This window comes from Lissotriton helveticus, chromosome 4_1 (assembly GCF_964261635.1).
Source record: "Lissotriton helveticus chromosome 4_1, aLisHel1.1, whole genome shotgun sequence".
In the NCBI taxonomy this organism is placed as follows: domain Eukaryota; kingdom Metazoa; phylum Chordata; class Amphibia; order Caudata; family Salamandridae; genus Lissotriton; species Lissotriton helveticus.
Window position 1 is genome coordinate 956,843,027 of NC_136063.1, and position 20,547 is coordinate 956,863,573.

Below are 20,547 nucleotides of genomic sequence, written 5' to 3' on the forward strand. Positions count from 1 at the left end.
TAAGAAGGTGGACAGGAGATCCGTCACGTTTGTGAAAGAGCACCTGTTCGTGGAACTCAAAATCAGACTCTTAGTTTTACATTTTTCAAACTAAAAGGAAATGAGTTTCTAAAATATAAAACAAAGACGAACAAAATTGAACAAAGAGATGGAAATTCAGAAAGGAACAATTTAGAAACACATATAAACGTAAAGTGCTTGGTAAAATGTGGAAGCCCTTCTATAGTTTTATGTTCTAATCTTATTCCTAATTCGCTCAATAGCAGGTACTTTTTATGAATTCATCTTTTAGTAACGTGTCACAGTGTAATCCTGAACTGACATTCGGGTCCCTAACTGATGGGCTGACTGCCTTATTTGCAAAATATCCGCCTTTTGAGCACGATAGTTAAAAACTAGGCATGAATTTAAACCCAAACTTGGTTTGCATAGTAGAACCCCTAAAGCCAACAGTTACTGTGTTCTCCATCTCACACAGCAGCGCCAGCCAAAACACAGACATGCAAGGCGACAAGGCCAACTTCAGTAACTGGGGAATTTCTCATAACTCATACCAGAATTAAAACGCCTTTTTTCCACACATTTGTAAATCAGTTTGTTAACAACAGAAACTTGTAGAATTACCTCTGAATTTGGACCTCGATGTGCTCCCTTTAGTCTTACCCATTTCAGGGACTTGGTGACTGATTACAAGTCTAATGTAGTTGGTCTAATATTTACTGGGGGACGTTTTACACCGCTTAAAACAAAATCTGTTTCTTACACAAATCTGAATTAAAATGTGTGTGGAATCAGGCCCTGAATTGAAGAAAACATACCGAATCGGACCCAGAAAAAGGGTGTCGGGCCCACGAATCTGTTGTACCAAGTGATTGTGGGAGAAATAATTGTTAATTTGCCGGCCCAATGTCACCCCTGCAAATGATCTCGTAACGACGCCCTTGGTGTTCAACAAGCTAATTGTGCCCCTGAAATTGGTAATATTGTACACCTTAATGCTGCAGAAAATAACCAACGCTAAACTGCTCTCTTTATGCTAGATTAATCGGACTCGACCTCTTGACTTAATCTGAAACATTGTTTCTGATTAAGTTTGGGGATCTTTTCTACGGTGTTTTTGTGGTTCTATGGAAAATAATGATGCTGTTAATTTGGAATCGCCAAAATTTGAAAGGGTTTCCCTTAGTTACATCTACACCTAAACCTACTCTGTGAAGGTGTGCTTTATACGTAAGGTGACTCTGGGAAACCCCAACTTTGTCTATGTGAAGAAGTCTTCGTAGGCCAACACTACACTAGAAACCTGTAGGTCTGTCACAGGGCTCCACTGAATACTGAGTTGTAAATTATGGTGTATAAGCGGAAGAGAAATAATTAAACTTCCTAATGGCCTCAAAATGCTGTATGGTATATTAATGTACAGTAATGATATTAAAGCAAACCTATGATTGTTTTATAATATTCCATAACATGTCATATGGATGATAAATAAAAGTACATTCTCCCAGCCAATTGATACCTCCCTGCATATGTTTTTTATGATGTTTTGCCTCAAAACTTACTATTAATAAAATATGTACACACAATTTCATCAAGGTACATAAATGTGGAGTTAAGACTAGTTAAGGTAGTTAAAGTATACTTAGCAAATCTACTTACCTTCACACTATAGTAGTAGTTGATATTCTGGTGGGTACAATATTCTTGCAGGATGACATTCATTTACAACTCAGTAGTCAGCAGAGCCCAGTGACAGACCTACAGGTTTTTTCTGTAGTTTTATACTGTAGTGTAGATCTGTGTGTGTGTTTGTGTACATGTGTGTGCGTTTGTGTGAATATATATATATATATACACACACACATGTCCCCTGTACACACACACACATATCACATACACACACACATATATATATATATTCACATTATTCTCATAAATCATTTCACTGTAAATGCTGCAGTGATATTATCAATAATGTCATAGAAGATGTGATGATTGATATAATATGTGGGGTATTTAGCAGTGCATGGAGAGGGCGCGAGTTATAGTTACATTAGGGTACGAGTTATAGTCACTTGAGATATCTATAACTGTCAAATTTCTATGGTTTGTTGTGTAAAATCTGAACCTAACTATAACTTTCCTGTAACATTTATTTTTGGGTGAATTTCTAAGGTTTTTTAATCCCATTTCTTAACTGTAATGTGCCTGTAACCTTTGCATTTTTCAGTGAATTACTAGTTTTTTTTAAATGTAAAGTTATATTTAATCCAAACCGCTACTGCAGACGGCAGGGTGTTGGCTGCAGTGCCTGGCCTTCAGCCCACCCTCACATTCAGTGTATGTGGCTGTGTGAGTGGGTATGTGTGGGCCTGTGTTGGTCTGTGAGTAGGGGTGTGAATGGTTCTCTGGGTCTCTGAGTGTATGTATAAGTGACTATGGTTGTATTAGAGAGTGTGAGAGTGACTGTATGGATATGTAAGTGGGTGTGTGACTGGTTGTGTTGGGGTGTAGGAGAGAGTGTGTGACTGTGATGGTTGGGTGTATGGGTGGACATGTAAGTGCTTGTGTGGGTCTCTGAGTGCTGCATGAGTGGCTGTATGGGTATGTCAGTGGTTTCGCTATATAGGTGTGTGAGTAGGTGTGTAAATGGCTGTGTGGGTCTGTAAGTGTTTGTGTAAGTAGCTGTGTGGGTGCGTACATGGCTGTGTGAGTGGGTGTGTAAGTGCTTGTGTTGGTCTGTGAGTGACTGTGTGAGTGGTTCTCTTGGTCTCTGAGGGGATGGATCAGTGAGTATAAGTCTGTGTAATAGGGTGTGTGAGTGACTGTATGGTTGTGTAAGTGGGTGTCTGGGGGAATGTATGCATGTTTGGTTGGAGGTGTGAATGGGTGTAGTTTTTTTTAATTGGGTTCTGAATCTGCCTCAGATTTGGATCTGGAGATCCACCATGGATTCACATGGGGATGGCTGCGGTGAACCCTTTTGCGCCCCCCAAAAACATTCACAGGCAATTTCGTGCCCATGAGGGGCCCCTCACAACCTCCTCCATCAGTTCCATGGGGTCAGAATACCTCTATCCTGACCCCTTATATCCTGTATGTACTTTATTCTCCCCCCACTAGGAACCATGACCCGATTGACAAAATGACGGCCACAACTTTTCTCTCAGGTTGCTGCCAGCTAATCATGACATTGCTGTTGATTCATGAATCCGCAGTGGATCCGCATTCCTTGAAATACATAGATCTTTTTTCTGTAATAACTCTAAAACTACTCAACAGATTTACACCAAATTATAACAAGCATTGGCATAGCCAATAGGTCTCTCCTTTGGAACATTAAAAGTATTTAGCCAGGCCGCACATTATTCCGGGTGCTGTGCCACCAGGGATTGAAGAGCTATATAGTTACTACACGCTTGGCCATGCAGACTGATTCAGGAATACATGCTTGCCTTAGAAAACATTTATGGACACATTCCAAGTGACGAATTACGAGGCTGTGAAGCAGAGTGCTGCGAAATCCAACAAATGGGTAAGCAACGGGCGGGATTCAAGCCCCTTTTGGATACAAGAGTGTCTCGTAAGCGAGACGAATGCACTACTGCATGCTCTTGCAGGCTTGTCCCAAAAAAGCTCACCAATATTACACCAAATGTGATGAACAGGTTTTGCTAATGAACCTCAATCTGGACTGACAGCACCCTTGTGTTACTAGACTGGGAACATCCCTCTGTTTTCCTGATATCCCTAAATGGTGCTTTGAAGTACCTTGTGGGTCCCGCTATGCCCTGCTGCGTCGTCCGCCTCTTGTAATAGATTATGCCAATAGCATTTCTTAAAATGAATGCACTTTATGAGAACATACCATGCACAAAAGTGCAGCATTAGTTTACGGTAAAATTAAAATTTTGTGGTTGTGATTTAATTAGTTAATTTTGTTATGGGATTTCAATGATTTTTGATTCTTGAAAAACGAAGTGATTTGCCCAGAATCACAGGATGTTGAGCTGATGCCTAGACTCGAACCCGGTTCCCCAGTTCCAAAGTCTGCAGCTCTGGTTGTTACGCCCCACCCTCTCGATTAGGGCTTTTTGATTTTAGCAACTTGTGACTTTTACGTTAACTGAGTTGTTGCTTTTATGTTTTTTTAATGATTGAAACTTTTACTCTTTGCGATCATTTTATTGTTTTTGGATATGTGGCTTATTTGTTACTTTTGGTAATTAACCGCATTTTTACTTTTGGTGATTTATGACTATTACTTTAACAGGTTTTAGTTTTCACTTTAAGTGAATATAAATGTTATGTGCGTTATGGCTTTCATTTATATCATTAGTCAGGGACAGTAAACAAAATATTTTTTTTCATTAAAAAAATATACTCCATACTCTAAATTTGTTAAGACAGGAGTTGTTTGCATGCTTTATGTTTACCGAAGTGCATGTGTTGCTAACGGATGCAGTGACCAAAGAGTCTGTCTTGTCTGACACAGTTGGATAACGAAAGTGAAAGCTGTTGATGAGATTACTAAGGGAGTTCCTTTGAGTGTCATTGTGTCACTTGGCACCGAGGCTGAGCTTGTTCGAGGTCAGGACATGCTGTTAGTGATAATACGAAAAGCATAGTAGCGAAGAGGTAGGAGGTTTAATCCTTGCAACACCCCATCCCTTCCTGTAAATATAATGCCCTCTATAAAGAGCTCAGTTTCTGAACAACAAACGCAAAACGACAAAGGAGTTTATACATATTATACTGGAATCAAAACTGAATTTCATTAATATTATTTGTTTTGGCTATGCACAGTCTGGGTCTTTCAATTCACTGAGAAGAGCTGCCTCCTCTGCCAGTGAGGTAAGCATACGCTGCTGACAAATGGCGGCAACTGCAGGTCACGAGTGCGAAGCCGGCAGGGTCAGCTCGACCGTTCATCCTTCCAATTAGGACCACTACATGAGCCAATTGTTCGTCTTTTATGTAAAGCGCTTCAATGCGTAAAAAACCCACGAAAGCACTAGTTACAGATTGCTGTGTATTTACCATATTGAGTGATTTTAATTAGGAATCAGTGTGCAGCTTAAAATTGAGTCGAAGTCTGCATCTAGAACGTTCTTGGCACCTTCAAGAATGTTCATAGCAGTTCGGGTGTGACCATCAAATTCAATCTCGACGAGAACTCTAAATATGTGTTAGCCCCAGAGATACAGATGTTTCAGGCAACAACCCAGCCGTAGCGCGTGTATGGGACGGGGAAGGTGATTATTACTGTATGTGCCATGAAAGCTATGTTTAGAGGGGTTCTGGTGTGCCATGAACTGATAGAGGGGGTGTGGCAGAAGGTGTGATGTGGGTCTCGATGTGCCCTCGATGTTATGAAAGAGTAGAATCCATAGGGTGTTGGTTTTGGTGGAGGCAGGAGCTGGGATGTGTCTGCTGAAGCTGTCTGCAAAAACTAGGCATGTGCAGTTGGCATTGCACGCCACATGCATGCAGTCGAGAACTGAGACAACACAGAATGCCAGGGGCAGGAGACCAGGGTACCTGAGATCAAAACCGAATTTGAAGCACTCACTCAGGGGCTATGTAAAAGGCGTGGCCTTAGCCCTTTGCTGTGCCAGGACATGTGTGGAGCCTGGAAGACACACCTTTGCAGTGTAAAGCATGCAGCCTGACTAATTCTCACTCACTGGCATCAGTTGTCTTCAGCTGGTTTGGGCATATAATCTTACACCTCTCTATGATGCAGGGAACATTCCCTTTGCACTGCTTCTTTTCCCTTGCCTGTTCCAATGAGCGTGGGAGGGTACTGGACTTCACTGCCACGCCCCCTGGTGTCTCGCAGTTGAATTTTGTTGAGGAGGAGCTTACATGAATAACAATTTGTGAGGTAGTGAGAAGAGTTGAAGGGTGTGCTGCTCGGCCAGGCAGTGTGCGGCTGAGGCAGCGGTAGGACGTGCAGACCTGGTACCTCCCTCTGCCCATCAATAAATATTAGATGATTCTTGCTAGCTGAGAAGGCACCCGGTATTTCAAGCACTTTGAAATGTGTCCTCTGGTCTGTGATGGAGGAGTAGCGGCCACTACAGAAGCTGCACAGCACTGCTGGAGAGGGAGTCTCGGCTACGGAGGTGAAGAGAAGTGGTGGTATATGAGAGGGGCTGGCCCTTCCACTGAGAGAGACTTGCACACACTGCCATGTGCTATGTTGATAAAATAAAAGGCGTGTGATGGTGAAAAATCAAAACGCTCCTTGCTGCTGAAAAAACAGGGCAGCATGATTTAGGTAGGCCGTTGGAGCTTCCATGACTTATAACACAAGCTTTCTTGTTAAGAGCTTAAAACAAACAAAGCAAGAAAGCAAGCCCTAAACAATCCCGGTGGGGGCACAGCAAATAAAACTGCTGCTCAGCTTTCTTTTCTGAACATGGTGCCCTAAATAACCAACACATAAACATGGATACCAAAGTAAATAAAAAAACAGGCGAGGCTACTCTTCCAGTGGACCTGTGGTTTGGTTACCCCATACCTTCGAAGTAGTTTTATGGCATTCAGACTCCTAAATCATATATTGCAATTGCGTGTCGCTGGTGTGTGGGACACAAGCTAGATGTTGCGAATGTATACAAAACAAAAGTAAACAAGTAACAAACGGCAGTAAAAGCAATTTGGGGTGTTTGAAACCCGCGAGTGGTGCGTGCTCGCCACAGTGAGTCCTGGTTTCGATTTCAATTATCGCGCCCGTGTCTGGGCACGATGATTGAAACCACATGACGGCCTATTGGTGTCTATTACGCGCACTAAGCGCGTTATAGAAACCAATAGGCCGCGGGCGGAGCAATGTGCCCGCCTTTTGCCAATAGCGTGCAGTCTTTCGTTAAAAGACGCCCCCTAAGGCCAATGGGGTAGCTGAAAAGGAAACGCACACGCACGAGTGTGTGCGATTCCTAGGTCAGCTCCGATTCCCCGTTTTTCACCCACAAAATGTCTTGCGCTGCGCGAGCACTGCTGCACAGTGCACCGCTAGGCGCGAGACCTAACGAGAGAGCACAGAGGCCGTGAAGAAGGATCAAGCATAGCAAATGAAATGGCTGTGAACTTTTCATCAAGCTGGCGCACGAAGTAAACAAAACATGAACACTGAACTCAAGCAAAGGCAGGCCAACAAAAAAAAGTACTCTCAAAGTAACCTAAATAACATGAAGAGTAAGAGCACATGCAACAGGGGCATTCCTCATGGGAGGATACAAAAGTCCAAAAGGAGGGACTACTAATGGTGTTCACCAAACAAAGGGAATACTAAGCGTATTCCCCAAACAAAAGCCAGCATTTAAAAAGGACAAATGAAAAGTTGGGTAGTGCTTGAAGCCCATATTGTTGATACAGCTTGTCTTGAAGAGACCGCATGCATGTACACCTAGGCGAGACCTAAAAAGCACTCAGGACCAAGGTTTAACTTTCTGCAAAATTTGATGCAATTTGGTTCAGCAGTTCGAACTGTAGTTGTGTTTAAAATCTCTGTTGAAAATTGCATTGGAAAAATGTGTTTTGGGACTCCCCTCTTGTTCTTGGCCCCGCTTGACTAATCACATCAATCTTTCCAGACAGCAGCTGAAGTGAGGGGCAAACTAGTTTGTAAAATATGAAGATTTCTCAAACGGCTCAAAAGTTATTAGCAAAATATAAAACACTCTTATGTCCTAACTATAACTACTTACAGTAGGTAATATATATATCATCTCTACTGGGTACCAAATCCGTATTTGATTTGAGTTCTAGCTATTGTTTTGATCAAATGGCTGCTTTACTATAGCAATGCAAACCTTGTAAATGTGTTGAGCTGCAAGAAATGTTTTATGGTTTATTTGGGGGTTCGGCTCTTGCCGCTCTTAGTGATTAGTTTACTTGTTTCCCATGGGCTCGCAATTAATGAGAAACTGCTTCCCACTCGTGAGCCATTGCCAACCTCGTTGTCTCTTCACCCTCTATTTGGTGTGACAATCGCTGTCCTCTAATGCCTGTTTTAGGCCAGGTGCTGACATAGTGCTCTATAAATCAACAGGCTAATAATAATGGATTGTTTCTGTATGGAACTTGATAGGCTATTTCTGCCACTCTTAAGCGTTGCAAATAAGAGATATTACTAGTACTTGATTTAATGGTACTCAATTTTATGACCTAAGAAGTCTGCTTGGCTGAGTCAGTGTTGCTAAGATCCGGATTTATGACCTTTAGATAGTTGCAGATTTTGGCAGTGAACATTCAACTCACTGAGCCATCCGGCTGGCTTCAAATTACTCTTTATTAATTTGAGTTCTTCGCTAATTCACATTTAAATAATTCTGCCATATCAATATTGCTGTGAAAATTCACATATGCGTTTTGCTACAGTGATCTATGCCAAAAGTAATAGCACCAAGCTCTGGTGTCTCTGTAGACCAATGCAAACATGTCATTGTTGTGCCTACCCCCGCGAGTGTCAATTGGGGATAGCCAGAAGTAGCCTTTGGTACACCTGGCTTGTCTTTTAGGTCCCCTGGCACTGCCTTTGCTACTTTGCTCTCAAGGGATTTGATGACAGAAGCTGTCACATGAAGTAGCTGCAAGAGCCCGGTTCGCTTTCAGTAGTTTGCACTTCTTTCCCATCTCTTAGAATAGCAGGACATTGAAGATTTGAGGGGCTAAGCGTGGGTACAGTGTGCCAGTCCTGTGACGTCACTGGAGGTCAAAGGGTCTTTGATCTCACCTCCTCTACTCAATTTGACGATCCTTCCCCATAAGATGGGCCAGATCCAGTGTAAGATTCACACAAGCGCTAGCATCTTGCTGGGACGCTATTGGCGGAACGGCCTCCACAATTTATTTTGCATCCACCGCTTTGTCCCCTCCTAGCAGAGTCCATGACATGCCGCGTAAAACAGTCGATACGTGTAATATTAAGAGCCTGGGCGCACATCTGCCTCTCAGGGTTTCATAAAACACTTTAAACGAGCTCCCACATGCTGCGGCAGGCCAGTCCAAACGTGGGCACGCGGGGGAATTCCCTTGTGTTTGGTTCTCCAGTTTCTCGAGATGAAGGAAGCAGCGCGCCCGCCCAGCTCAGCACAGAGAGCCATTGTCTGTGCCTCGATGCAGTTCAACAGCCACGGTAACTCCCAGGCTATGGGTGGAAGGGAGCTGGGATCTCTGAGCGGTGCTCACACGTTTTTTTATGTTTATTTATAGTAAAGCAGTTGACTCATTAAAAAAGAATTGTGATTCTTTGCCGAACAAAAAAGAAAATCACGAATAATAAAATTCGGTAAAACTCTGCAGGGAAAAAATAAGTCGAGCAGCATTTTCAGAAATGAAAAGTTACAAGCAGGTAACGAAATTGACAAGGCTTCACCCATGGGCACAGCGGGCAGGATTCCTTTGGAGGGTTCAGTGGACACAGTGATCAAAGTCCCTGCAAGGGCTTACAAGACTGTCTTGAAGTGAGCATGGAACCGACCTGGAAAGTACAGAAAACATGTCTAGGTGCGCTTTTAAGGGAATCTCCTGCAGGAAAGGAATGCAACCTGCTCTGTGGCCTGCAGTGACCATTCAATCATAAACAACATCCCAATTCTAAAGGAAGCATACCACGGAGTGCGCCAAATAATGCTTCTCTTATGAGGGCCTACTACACTCTGATACTTCCTGTTAAGTTACTGGCCCCAGGAGAATTACAAGTTCCATTGCAGATCTGTGCACTTGGTTAAGTTTCACTCCCTGCCTTTTGATGCTGAAAGCAGCCAAATTCTCAGAGGGAAAGTATAGGATAGTAGGGGGAATTTCCACCAGAATCAGACCCCTGGTATTGGTTTCTCGAGAGAGGGGCAGGGGCGGAGGTATCAAGTATAAATCAACGGCCTTATCATGAGAATATGCATAGAACAGACTTCCAGTCGTTAGTTATCTGTCATATTCTCTGTTTATAAGGAGCAATATACTGCACCATTTAGGGGGCTTCGTAAAATCCATTCTCTAAATCACTGGGTTTGCAATCGCATATTGGGTTTTACATGTGTACTAAACCCATATTGCGATTCAAGTAACTGGTTACTGATTCGCAAAATGGGTTTAAAAATACATTATAATCCATTCTCTAAATCACTAGGTTTCCAACCGCATATTGGGTTTTATAAGTGTACTAAACCCATATTGGATTCAAGTAACTGGTTACTGATTCGCAAGATGGGTTTAAAAATACATTATGAATCATAATTTGGAAGAGGTGTGTTTAGGGCGTCCCTTCCTAATTCCGATTCACATTGCAATGTGTCAATGGTTTGTTATTGCAATTTCGGCCACAAACTACTTACTCCTCAAAGGAGGTAGTAACCAATTTGCAAAAGAGAAGGGTCCCCTGTAGGACCCCTTTCTCTTTGTGAATGACATTTGTATGGGAGTGGGCAGTAGTCAAAGAACCACTGCCAACACTTAAACACATTTTATTTTTATAAAGTCAATTTATTTCTTAAATGCAGGGTTGCTTGCTTTAAGGAGAACGGGTTGCATTTAAACAAATAATGTAAGTATGTCAGATCTGAGGAACTGTGAAGGCAGATTTCTTGTAGAAGTCTGAGTTATATAGCGGGTTGTGCCGATGTGTTTTCTGCTGCAGTTTGAAACAACATTGATGGCCACATCACAACTGATCCGGGCAAACCGCACTGGTAGTGCTGCTCAAGCTAATTCTACCAATTTCTCAGGATACAGTAATTTCAGGTTATGGTATGAACGTATCATTCTCATTTGTACACTAAGCAATGGTATTATTGCTTCAATCAGTATTTATGCATTGGTTTCCACTGAGCATCCCCATATCCTGACACTTCTCTGTGGACATATTCTGCTAGGTTTCACTGATGAAATGTAATTGAGGAAAACGTGAGGCTATCGTATTACCACGTGTGAAGTAATCCTGATCCGAGTAGAAATTCTTGTTTTCACCCAAAATGGGATTTTGAGATCGTGTAATCAGGGCACAAGTCAGATGTACACTTGAGAGCACACAGTCCTCTTACTAATTGTCGAGGGGGGACATCTGGCTCCTTTAGCTCGAGGATTTAGGAGGTGCTGTCCCTTCGATGGTGCATTTGAAGACGTGTGTCTTCTCTTTGCTTTAGCCCCCTAACCCCCGGCAACACCCTTCTCATCCTTGAGAGTGGACCAGGATGTAGTGTCCTAGAATGGGCCTACAATACAAAGGCACAGGACACATACGTTGCTGTTGGTGGTTAGTCACACACTGACCACGCCCAGGGCCCTGGGCTATTTATTAACTAAGTGGCGTCTCCGCGCTCACGTCTGGGGGATACCAAAACCCCTGCACGTCTCAGGGGGAAACATTCAGGAGATAGTGGGAGGGGTGTGTGCTGCAGTGGTACGCCCCACTGGCAGCAACACTACATTCCTCCTTTACCTAGGGATGAAAAACAGAAAGAAACAAAACATTCAGGTGCTCAAAGTCTATCGCTCAAAGTCTATCCGGTCAGCGACCGTGTTGTGACATGGGGATGACAGCATCCATACGATAGTTCACCAACTGTCTCTGGTTCAGTCTCTGCTTAACTGGCAACATGCTATAACATTTCAAATACCAAAACAGAACAGTCTTACTTTATTTCTCGGCGGGGTCAGCCATCTCGATCACCTCAGCGCCAACACTGTGCCACGAAGTCGCGATATCTCTGGGAAGGCTTTGGGCACGGACGCAGGCTGTATCTCGTTTGGCTTCGGCTTTCCCCTGTGGCTGCAGGTGACTCTTTCGAGTCTCTGGTTTCGTGGGCAGTGGAATCCTCCACGGGTCTCTGCGTGACATGGACGCTCGGGGCAGTGTCCTCCACTTGGCTTGCTGCAGCGTCGGTTTCCACGGAGCTTGAGGGCTGATAAGGAGGGGCCGGGTACCACTCATCCTGGTCACAGTCTGTGCTCTCCTCAGGCACTTGCTTGAAAAATGAGACATTTCTAGTGACGGATTCGCCGTTTCTGGTAGCTGTAATCATGGTTCCATTGACCTCCGTCACAGTCCATGAGTCCAGTTCAAAGGGCATGCGGAACTTCCCTCCGGGGTGACGGTCTTTCACCAGAACTTTATCCCCGACTTGTATTGGACTGTCCGTTGCTCGCCTTCGTCGGGACGCTTCTTGATTGGTTTTGGTGCGCTGTTCCATGGACCGGTTCTTCGGGTGAGGGGCGAGCTCCCACGCGGGGTGGTGCGGGATGGTGTCCACCACGACTCTATTGAAGGAGAGTCGGCTTGGAGAGACTCCTGTAGTGCAATGTGGGGTCAAACGGTACTCTCTGAGGAACTGGTAGATGGCTAGCTCCAGGCATTGGCCGTCGGCGACCGCAATTTGTATTGTCTTGTTCAAGGTCCTCATTAGGCGTTCGACCTCCCCATTAGCCTGAGGCCACCGGGGCGTGATCCGTCTGTGTTTGATACCTTGGCCTTGGAGATAGTCCGTGAATTCGCTGCCGTTAAAGGGGGGTCCGTTGTCGGTGCGGATTTCTTTCATGAGCCCGTGGGTGGCCAGTATCTTTTCGAATTTCGGTATCACTTCCCACGTTGCGGTTGACGACACAATCTCTACCTCCGGGTATCGGGAGAAGTCATCCACCACTACGAGCATGTACTTGCCCCCAGGGAGGCTACCGAAGTCCGCACTCGCTCGCACCCACGGGGATGTGGGGCCTTCCTCGGTCACTATTGGCGCCGGAGGGTTTGGGAGGCTCGTCGCTAGACACACTGGACATCTGTGGATCACTTCTTCCACAGCTTTGTCGAGCCCCGGAAACCACACCTTGCTTCGGAGCCTGTTCTTGGATTTGACGATTCCTTGGTGCGATCCGTGTGCTAGGACCGCGGCTTGTTGGGTCAGGCTGCTGGGTAGCACCAGGCGAGGGCCTCGCAGGAGGCATCCTTCGGCGGATACGGACAGTTCGTGTCGGACTTGATACAGGGCCTTCAGGATGGCTTGAGCATCCGATGTGCGGAACGATGCCGGGCTCTGGAGCGCCTTCCAGTCTCCGCTGTTTATGGCATGGATCGCGATCTGGAGGCAATCATCGTCCTTGGTGGCACTTGACACCTCGTCCAGAGACATGGGACGTGGTCTTGACCTTTCGACGATCAGTCGGACGTACTCTTCGGTGTCTGCTGCTTCTGCTGCCTCCGCATCAGAAACAGGTCGGGCGTGCCTTGACAAGTAGTCTGCAGGATTGCGCGAGCCTGGCCGGTACTCCACTGTAAATTGGAACTCCTGCAACTGCAGCACCCACTTCTCGATCCTTGGGGGAGGGCGAGAGGAAGAGCCTTGGAAGAGGGGTATTAGGGGCTTGTGATCAGTAACCACTGAAAAGGGATGTCCATAGAGGTAAATGTGGAAGTGGCGGCACCCCCACAGAATTGAAATGGCCTCCCGCTCTATCTGGGAGTAGCGTTGTTCGGTGGGTGTGAGGGTGCGGCTGGCGTATGCAACGGGGGCCCACTCCCCGCATGGTTGACGCTGTGATAGGACGGCGCCCAGGCCAGTGGGGCTGGCGTCCACAAGCAGTTGTGATTCATTTTGGGGGTTGAAATACACCAGCGTCGTGTCGGCCGAGAGGGCCGCTTTCGTGTTCACAAACGACTCCTGTTGGTCCGGACCCCACGTCCAGGCGGTGTTGGATTTCGTGAGATCGCGGAGTGGTCCAGTTAAGTCGGATAGGTCCTTTATGAAACGCCCGCAGTAGGTCACCATGCCCAAAAAACTGCGGACTGCGGTTACTGAGGTGGGTGCGGGCGCGTTGTGGATGTCCTGGACTTTCTCCGGGTCCGGGCCCACTCCTTGATCGGAGAATTTATACCCGAAGAAGCTTATGTCTTTTCGCAGGAACTCGCATTTGTCTTTGTGAAGAGTCAGTCCTCTCTCCTTTAGGCGGTCGAATACTGCGTGGACGCGCCGGATGTGTTCATCCAAAGTCGGGGCATGCACCAGGATATCGTCACTCACGTTTAGTACCCCGTCGAGACCTTGAAGGACGTTGTGAATAATGTTCTGAAAACTTCGGCGGCGCTTGAGATGCCGAAATTGAGCCTCGTGTACCTCCACAGGCCAGCATGTGTGGAGAACGTCGTGATTGGGCGCGAGTCTGGGTGAAGCGGGATCTGATGGTATCCTGATCTCAGGTCCATTTTGGAGAACCACTTGGACCCTGCGAGCTCCCCGATGATGTCGTCAATGGTCGGCGTCAGATGACGTTCCCTCTTAATGGCCAGGTTGGGAAGTCGCATATCCACACATATCCTTACCGCATCGGGCTGCTTCGGTTTTTTCGCCACCACGATGGGGGACACCCACGGGGTGGGCCCGGTCACTCGTTCGATGATCCCTGCTTGTTCCAGCATTCTCAGCTCGGCTTCTACCTTGGGCCGGAGGTGGAACGCGATCCGCCTGTGTCGGAGAGCTACAGGGGCTACTGATTGGTCAATGTGGAGCTGGACGGGAGGCCCTCGGAGACATCCGATGCCCTCAAATAGCGAGGAGTGTTCAGTGACCAGGTGATCCAGGCTTTGAGCTTGTACTGTAAGGGCAAAGTGTATGAGTCCGAGTTCACGTGCCGTCTTGCAGCCAAGGAGGAACCCTGACCCTTCTTGGGACACATAGACCTTCGTCTGCAGTTGCCTGGCGTCGTGGGATATGGTTGTTCTGAATACTCCGCACAGGCGTAGAGGGCGCCGAGTCCCGTAGGCGAACACCTGCACTCTGGTGGGGTGAAGAGCGGGAGCGTCCACCAGGTCCCGGTACACACTGGCCGCCATGAGGTTTATCGTCGCTCCGGTGTCGATGAGGGCTCTGATTGCCTGGTCATGGACTTGGACAGTGCACATCGGTTCGGATGATGATGCGGCAGTCAGGGTGTTGAGCATGCGCACCACGTGGACAGACGCGGCGTCTTCGTCGTCGTCGTCCATGTCGCTGCCGGGTGACGTGTCTGGAAGTGGCGCCACCTGTCGCGCCCTCCTGGGTGGGCCGCTGAGTTTCTTCCGTTGAGACGACAAACAGACACTCGCAAAATGGTTGGCTTTGCCGCACGCACTGCAGATTTTACCTTGAGCTGGGCAGGCTCCTTTGTGCGGAGTGGCACCACCACACCACATGCAGGTCCGATCACGGGTGGACTGGGAGTGATGGGGCTGAGCGGTCCTCTGAGGCCTCGGCCGGCTATCTGGGCGTTGTGTCTTGACTGCGCACACCGGCTCCGATTTGATCTTGACGGCGGGATCTGGCTCCATGTGGGCCGCTCGGGCTTTGGAGAGCTCTTTGGACCGTCCTAAAGTGAGGATGTCGCGCATGGGCATGGCGTCCGTTTCGAGGACTCTCTCCCTCAGCTTCAGAGAGGCGCACCCTTGAATGAATTGGGCGCGAATTTCGTCTTCCGCATCCGGGAGTGTACACGTGCTCGCCAGTTTCTTAAGACGCGCGTAGAACACATCGACAGACTCCTCAGGGAGTTGGCGCGCTTGTCGGAGCAGGAAGCGTTCGTAGTCTGCGCTGGTGAAGGGTTCGAAATATCTTGTAATAGTGTCACGCAGGGTGGCGTACGTGTGGGGCGGGTCGCCTTCCGTGATGTCCTTGGAGATGTCGTGGATTGCCTCCCCTCCCAGGTGTAGGAGCATTGCGCGGCGTCTTCCCACTGCGATATCAGCTGCAATAAAGTAGGTCTCTAGACGTTCCACCCACTTCTTCCACCGAGATGCTTGGGAGGGCGGCGTGCCGGTGATGGAAAACGGCTCCAGGGGGGGCACATTGGCCATGTTGGCGGCAGGAAGGCCAGGCGGGGCACTTCCACAGTACTGGCGGGCAGAGGCAGGTCTCTTCGGGCCACCCAGGCACAGCAGGAAGGAGCAGGCACCCCTGGGGCACAGGCGGGCCCCTCTCCGCCAGAAGCGTGAGGAACGGCAGCCTCAAAGGTCCGATGACACGCGAGATGCGTGAGGGCGTGCCGCCGGTGTTTACCGCGCATGCGCGGGACCGCTGGGTCGATGTGCGGGCCCGGCGGTGAAAGAGGTGTAGTGCGCGGGCCCAGGGAAACAGGAGCGAGACTGAGGCAGGGCGCAGGGGCAGCTGTGTGGAGCGGCAGGCAGCGGCCCGTACCTTGAAGCAACAGGAGGCGGAGGCCACGTGGAGGCACCGGAAGGCAGCGCCGGCAGCCGCCGGCAGGCAGGACGTCTTCTGCGGTGGCGAGGCGACGCTGGACTCCCCACCGCCGAGGTAGAGGCGGGCCAGGTGAGGGCTGGAAACGTCGTCGAGGCTGCGGGCGGCCTCGGAAGGCAGGGAGGTGTACCACCAGCAAGGAGGCGCGCTGCGGGGCAGCGGGGCGGACGTGGGTGACCGGCAGGGTCACGGAGCGGCAGGGCACGCGATGGGTAGGGGATAGACCCCCTCGTCGCCAATGTAGTGTCCTAGAATGGGCCTACAATACAAAGGCACAGGACACATACGTTGCTGTTGGTGGTTAGTCACACACTGACCACGCCCAGGGCCCTGGGCTATTTATTAACTAAGTGGCGTCTCCGCGCTCACGTCTGGGGGATACCAAAACCCCTGCACGTCTCAGGGGGAAACATTCAGGAGATAGTGGGAGGGGGCGTGTGCTGCAGTGGTACGCCCCACTGGCAGCAACACTACACAGGAGGCAGCTCTTAATTGGGGAGGAAACTGACCAAAGGGGACTCTTTCATGTCTTAAAGGTGTGGGAATGTGGTGCTTTTGTCCTTTGATTCTGGTTAGCAACACTAGTAGGACAAATACACCTTAACACCAAACAATTAGGCACCTTTTATTTACACAGTAGAACTTATAGTTTTTAAACTATAGTTACCAAGTACTACATATTGTTTTAAAACTTTTGTCTTTATGAGTATTTTTTAAGTCCAGTTTCTCCTTTATATGGCAAAAATGTAGAATCGATTTACAAATAAAATAACATTTAATTTGCATTTCTATGTGTGAGTATAATTCATTGTCATGTTTAGAAAGAGGTCATGGAATCAGGAGGCTTCTTATGAGTTCTGTTAAACATAACGTGATCACAAATCATATTGCACAGTGACACATTTTTAATGTGTTACAAATCAGTACCTTTTGGTTCAAAACCAAAAGGTACTGATTTGTAACACATTTGGTTCACGTGTCATCCCTTATGTGAACTTGATAAGCTCATGATGTTAAAGGTGACTTTGAGTGCATGCTTTTAAGCAGTCTATGCATTCCTGAACGTGTGATTTAATACATGCCAGGTATGTATCTTTGTTTGAATTTCTTTCATTATGTGCAAATGATTAAATATTTCTAAATGTATCTGTTATTCTTTAAATGTAGGTTTGCGTATTGCAAAACACATTCCCTGTTTGCATTCACAGACAACAAATAGATGTACAAATCTGTATGGTTTAGATATTAGTACATAGATGCTATAAAATTACATTAATTTTAATTCATATATCCTATTCCAAGAAACAGCTTGAGTTGCAATGGTGTTAAGGTTCACTAATATGTTAACAGCAACTTTGCCCAAAAAATAAACACATCTGGAAATTGAGGAAATTAGGTACTGCCTTCACAACCCTGTACTGGACCATCCTTTCATCGATGAATGATGCTAGGTAGTGATAGGACACCTCCGTTGGGGGTAGCTGTGCGCTTTAGAAGTTCAAATAATAATAATAATAATAATAACAATAGGATGGTAAAGGGGAAAGCTTTGCCATGTCAAGTTGCATTTTCTGATGGTTTTCTCTAAAAGAGTTACATTTTATGAGTATATGTGAGGGGTTTTGGTTAGTAACATTTCTGAAATGAAATCCTACAGTACATTTCTGCACAAATGCAGTGTTATATATATTTTTTTAAACTAAACCTGAAACCAGTGGTGACTACCGTCAGCGCAACTCACCTTAAATTTAAGAACACGCCCACTGCAGCACTCCTCTTAGCGTTCCACAAGCATGAAGGAAAAGGAAGGACTTCCTTCCTGCTTGTGGAACGCATCTCCAACCAATCCTGGAGCTGCTGTCATGCTGTGAAAGAAGCTCTAGGATTGGTGGGAGCTGGGTTACCCAGTGCTCATTTTGAGGTTGGGGGCCTGTGCCATCAAGTCCTAGGCTGTTTAACAGCCTTTGGATTGCTGGATCTACAGTGCGCATGTTAGGCTGGCCGTCGCAAGACAGCCGGCCAATCCGACATGCACACTGTAGCCCAATGCTGCAAACCTGTATTTGCAGTATTCAGCCAAACCCCACCCCGTGTTGTAGACAGCGCAAGCCGGTGCAGTGGCAAGTACATAAAATGGTATTTCAATGCCATTTTAGTTATTTGTGTTTGCCTGCTACACTTGCAGCAGGCGAGGCGATGCTACTCGGCTCCTGCGGAGAAGCCACCCCTGCCTGAAACAAGGGGACTTTGCTTTTACCGGGGCGGATATATGCTTTCAGGCATGCAACATGTTGTGAGGTTTTAGGGTATCCCCAACCAGCAGAATGAGGGACTTGTATGTTATTTCATGCAGCTTAGTAGGTTTTAAAGATGAATGTGCGGTCAAACTGCATTCTGTTTCACCATTTCAAGTCAAGATCAGTTGACTCTTCAAAAACAGCATCTTCTGGTATACATTTCAGAGAGTAGTTTGGAATGATGGGATTGACACCATTCAAGGATGAGGATTCAACTTGTGGACTTAATCACTCTTAACATGGTTATTACACATGGGTTGTTTTGTGTTCAAGAGAGGGGATTATAACTACGTTTGGATTGTAAGGGGAAATAGGGATGATATTTTCAGGTGCTAGCATTGCCTTCTTTGGATGCAGGGGTGGCTTGGCAATTTGCAGAAGCTCTCCATTGAAATGGCATGCAAGTTGCAAATATCAAATCTTGCAAGACAACCCTGCATTACTGCTCTTCCATAAGGCAGAAATGCATCTTCACCAGCACTCTACAGTAGGGTTGAACCGAACTGCAATCTGTTGCTCAGGTTGTCCTGCTTCTTCATGTTCAAAGTTGAAAGCCTTCAGCAGTAGGCATCTGACTTCTGTAATATTCAACAGTTAATTGTTCAACCAAATTCCATAATGTGGTCCTAAACGTTTCTGTTGGATGATATAAAATCATCAGATATCTTTAGCTTACGTAGCCCGAAAGGGAGACTTCAGAATATCTATAGAAAGCTAGGATGTTTCCGCTTACTAGGAGGCTAAACTGGCTGGGCCAGGATGTGAGGGAACCAGAAGAGGTAGAGGGTGAAAGCCAAAACTTTCAGTCCCACCACCATGACTGGGAAAATGGCTGTTGCCCTTCTGTGCAAAGCAACATTCTCCCTGTATAGATTCATTGCCCCTTTTTTGACTTCAGTGATTAATAACCCTGATATAACTGTGCCTTTGACTCATTCCTCTCAGATAGCAACATCCCACACCTCAAAACACCTCTGTCAATGCATCGCACACAAGAGCACTTTCAGTACCTCACAGTGGTACGCCTCGGTAATTTTTGCTGTAACACCTCCTCTGCCCAACTCAATTATCAAATTCCTTCTAGTTGTCCCTTCCACCTCTCACCTCAAGTGGATACCCCATCTCTCACTTTCCTTTGTCATACTGCAGCTCTGCTTTTGCCATATTTTCACCTCCACCGTTTCCTGTTAAATTCCAATCCTCCCCCAGATCTCTCTCTTACCCTTTACCTTGCATATCATCCCCCAACTCACCCTTCTTTCTGACTCTTCTCCACCTGCAGTTTCCCTTTTGCTCACTTCAATGCTGTTCTCTCTTTAAATTTCCACCTGCTTCTCTATTACTCTGTCTCCTCTGCCAACTGCAGATCTCACTCACACGCAATGGCGGATCAGTCGAAGAAAAGACTAATGGTTCAATATGAAGTGTTGTCAGCAGTATTTGACAAGAACCAAGGAGTGTCAAGGCAAAATTGATTTTTCCCCCTGATGAAACTATTATCCTTCAGATGTATAATGTTACAATGCATGCCTTTATTGCGCAGGCCTTTACCACGCGTCCTTTACCATGCATTGCCTTTACCATGCATGCTTTTACCATGTACCCTTTACCACACAATGCCTTTACCACGCATTGCCTTTACCATGCATGCTTTTACCATGTACTGTTTACCACACAATGCCTTTACCACGCATTGCCTTTACCACGCAAGCCTTTACAATGAAAAACATGCAAGTATATATCAGGTAACTGAATATATATATATATTCACACACACACACACACACACACACATATATATATATATGTATATATACACACACACACATATATATATATATATATATGTATATAAATATATATATATATATATATATATATATATATGTGTATATATATATATGTGTGTGTGTGTGTGTAAACTCAACCACCCCTAAACCCTAAATATACCCTTACCACCCAATGTCCCTACCCATCCCTAAACCCTAAAAACACCTTTATCACCCAATATCCTTACCCGCCCATAT

The 20,547-nt window shown here is 46.4% G+C and overlaps 1 protein-coding gene across 4 annotated transcripts in view; it reads left to right on the top strand.

The window, feature by feature from the left end:
* Positions 1–20,547, top strand: part of NFATC1 (nuclear factor of activated T cells 1) — a 401,790-nt gene that overhangs the window by 254,538 nt on the left and 126,705 nt on the right. The gene's annotated exons all lie outside the window — the stretch shown is intronic.